The sequence below is a fragment of the Pseudophryne corroboree genome, chromosome 6, assembly GCF_028390025.1.
Source record: "Pseudophryne corroboree isolate aPseCor3 chromosome 6, aPseCor3.hap2, whole genome shotgun sequence".
NCBI lineage: Eukaryota > Metazoa > Chordata > Amphibia > Anura > Myobatrachidae > Pseudophryne > Pseudophryne corroboree.
Genome location: NC_086449.1, coordinates 263,370,877 through 263,374,422, shown reverse-complemented (window position 1 = coordinate 263,374,422; position 3,546 = coordinate 263,370,877). Strand labels below are relative to the sequence as shown.

Genomic DNA, 3,546 nt, shown 5'->3' with positions numbered 1-3,546 from the left:
CTATGTACTGGCTGTCTGACCCTGGGGATCAGCAACTCTGCATTTCAATGAGCCACCGCTGCACTCAGGACACAGCACACTGCTTGTTTTTCCTCTCTAAGCCCGCCCCTAGACTCCTGTGAAACTAGCCAATGGGAGTCTAGGGGACGGGCTGATACAGGAGACGTGAAGCTAAATGCTACATCTCATGTGCAGTATCGGCTTTGAAATGTACAGCGCTGCTGATACCTAGGGTCAGGCAGCCAGCACATATATTACATACAACATTACGTCTATGTTTATATGTTTTAACCCCCCCCCCCCCCCCCCATGCAATGCGTGAGCAGGAGTTGCCACTGATCATTACTATAGAAACCAAGCAAGCTGTTTCTAAGCGCATACAGCTGTATATGTTAGAAAAAATGTAAAAGACAGGCTGACGTTAATTCATCACATACTAAATAATTTGGGACATTGTGTGTGTGGTCGAGTTACATTATTATGACCACCAGCTAATAGCCAGAGTAACCGGCGTGTGCAACATGGACAGCAGCTAGACGGGCTGAACTGTTGTTCCACTGTAGCGTGACGGTCAGCCCTCATGCACCTTCATAGCTGATGTTCACCTCTCACATCAGTGTCACGTGGTGCTCCGCAGTTTCCATGTCGGTTATTTGCAATGGTGCCATTTGTCCAATCACAAAACACCATCACCACAGCAGTATGCGAACAGTTCATAAAGTGCTCTTTTTTGGAAATACTGCAACCCTTGGCTGAAAGCCGATAATCATCCCTTTTTGCAACTCTGATAAATTGCCTCTTATACCCATGACAGCAACGAGTGATGGGTGTAGTATGATATCGACCGCCGGCATACCGACAGCGTGGCGAGCGCAAATGAGGCCCTTGCGGGCACGGTGGCGCGCCACGCTATTTCATTCTCCCTCCAGGGGGGTCGTGGACCCCCACGAGGGAGAAAAAGTGTCGGCTGTCGGGATTTCGACGCCGGTATACTGTGCGCCGGGATCCCGATAGTCGGCATACTGAAGACCACCCCGAGTGATCTGTGTGCAGATAGCCTATCACACACCTTATATGCCCGCCAAGCCAGTGGATGACACGTGACGTACGTGGCGCTTCCGACGTCAAATGTAGGAGGTTGTCATTATAATGTGTGTGTGTGTGTAATATATATATATATATATATATATATATATATATATATTATACAGATCTGAGGGCGCTATCAAGAAGTACTGTTCATCATATTAGTACATAATTAAAAACAACTTTCTTAAAAAACTGTTTTGATATTTATTGTTAACACAAAACGTAACATCAGCATATAAACACAGAGATATAATTTCAAATTAGTAATCCGTTGAATGGCACAGTTCTTTGACACTATGTGGCATAGATGGAATAGATGCTTGAGTAAGCCTTTTCTTTACCAGCATGCAGCATGGATAGATATACAGTCAGAAAAAGACAAAACCCAACGTGTTTCGTCCCGTTCTGGGACTTCCTCAGGGGTACAGATTCTAAATGACAGAATATAATGACTAAATAATAGAACAGTATTTACAGCCAGTTAAGTGAGAAATGATTGTATAATGGCTATACATACCAACCAAGTGCCACAACATTTAAAAGGATCCTGGAGAAGCATATGGACCTCTCTATGTATGGTTAAAAATAAGTATAAAACCTAATGGATAAAGCAATATATTAAAAGAAGGAATCTAGAAGAGGGTCTCCACAACTAAAAAGAAAGAACAGGAGGAGGAGAAGATGATGATACATACCAAATTGATAAGGTAAGTGGCTTACTAATGAGAATCCAAGTTTAAGCGGAATCCAAAAGATAATGGTTCAAAGTATGGTCTGTTAGATGACCTAAATTGAAAATCCAGAAATACAAAAATCAATTAACACCGGGGAGGTGATCTTGTAATAAAGGTAGTGATACCAGAGTAATACATACAGTACCAATCTACGGTGTAAAGATATTTTGACCCAGACTCAATAGATGGATGGTAACCAGCTTCTTACATTAACCGATTCGTGGTTAAATGACCTAAAATTAGTTCATTAACAATTTTCAGTATAATTTATGTTTATGACAATTAGACAATAAATTGAGCTGATAGATTAATTTCTGGTATATAGTATATGATTATTGGTAATAGCCAGAAATATTGTTATAATTATCAAACTTCAGTAAATGGACAATATTTGATGTATCAATTATTACTAGAGTAACCAAAAAGCTGTATTTCTTCTAACAAATAAATACATACATACATAAAAAAATACAAATATGGAACAAATTGAAAATAATCCCAATGTTAATATATGGGAGCAGAGTAGCATCAGTGAAACCTACAATCAATAGTGATGTGATCCTCTCAGAGTCCAAGGTGATACTGAGAGAGGTGCCCCAGATGGGTTATTTATACCATAATAAGACCCTATGACCTCACTTCCTTAATTGATATAATGAGAAGGTCATTAAGATAATTAATACAGCTTTTATATCAAGCCTAAAGATAAATGGCCACTAAGACAATTAACACTGAAGGTGCTAGATATTCAGTAAACCTATAGTGTGTGATTAGAAGATGTGCAAATAACTTATCCATTTTAATTATCATCGGTGGAACCCCAGATGGGTTATTTATACCATAAGACCCTATGGCCTCACTTCCTTAATTGATATAATGAGAAGGTCATTAAGATAATTAATGCAGCTTTTATATCAAGCCTAAAGATAAATGGCCAATAAGACAATTAACACTGAAGGTGCTAGATATTCAGTAAACCTATGGTGTGTGATTAGAAGATGTGCAAACAACTTATCCATTTTAATTATCGTCGGTGGAACGCACTGATGCGTGTGTTCCACCTGCCGGATATAGCTGTCTGTATAATCCAAACAGAACAGAAATGTCCAATCAAGGCAAAAGAAAGTGTGACCTATGTAGGTGGAACGCATATACACTGTGCGCTCCACCTCCGTCCATCACCTCATTATCAGCGCCAGTAGTGCGCATGCGCAATGCGCACTCAGCGGAGCAGTTCCGGCTTCCGGTCGTGCGTTCCACCTAACAGGAATCGCCAGTGGTGCGCATGCGCAATGCGCGCATCGTGGCACAATCCTGGATTCCGGTCGTGCGTTCCACCTAACAGGAAGTGAGGCGGACGTGACACGTATAATCAAAGGCAAAGAACTTATTAATAATGTGTTCCACAGAACGGATGAGTGCAGTGCAATTTTACTAATATATTAGATGCTCAGGACATCATACTAATTAAGCTTAAGGTGACCTAAATATATTAATAACAGAGGAGAAGACAAGCCTTCCTAAAACTATTATATGTATCTAATTATGTGTGTAATATAGTGAAAATTTTACATCCTAGAATAAATAACATTAATAAGGACTATGTAGTCCTCATATCAAGGGACCATTAACAAGTGAAACCCATCAAGGGACTATTAACCAGTGAGACCTAAACCCTATAGGACTGGTGAATATGTGCCCATTATAAAACGAGAGAGTCTCA

General features: G+C 40.2%; 1 long non-coding RNA gene across 1 annotated transcript; it reads right to left on the bottom strand.

The window, feature by feature from the left end:
* Positions 1-1,323: 1,323 nt before the first annotated feature.
* On the bottom strand, positions 1,324-2,392 carry LOC134935182 (uncharacterized). The gene is made up of 4 exons (XR_010179968.1): positions 2,366-2,392; positions 1,785-1,875; positions 1,607-1,687; positions 1,324-1,520 (listed from the first exon to the last, which is right to left on the bottom strand). It is a non-coding gene; the product is annotated as an uncharacterized LOC134935182 (long non-coding RNA).
* Positions 2,393-3,546: the final 1,154 nt, after the last annotated feature.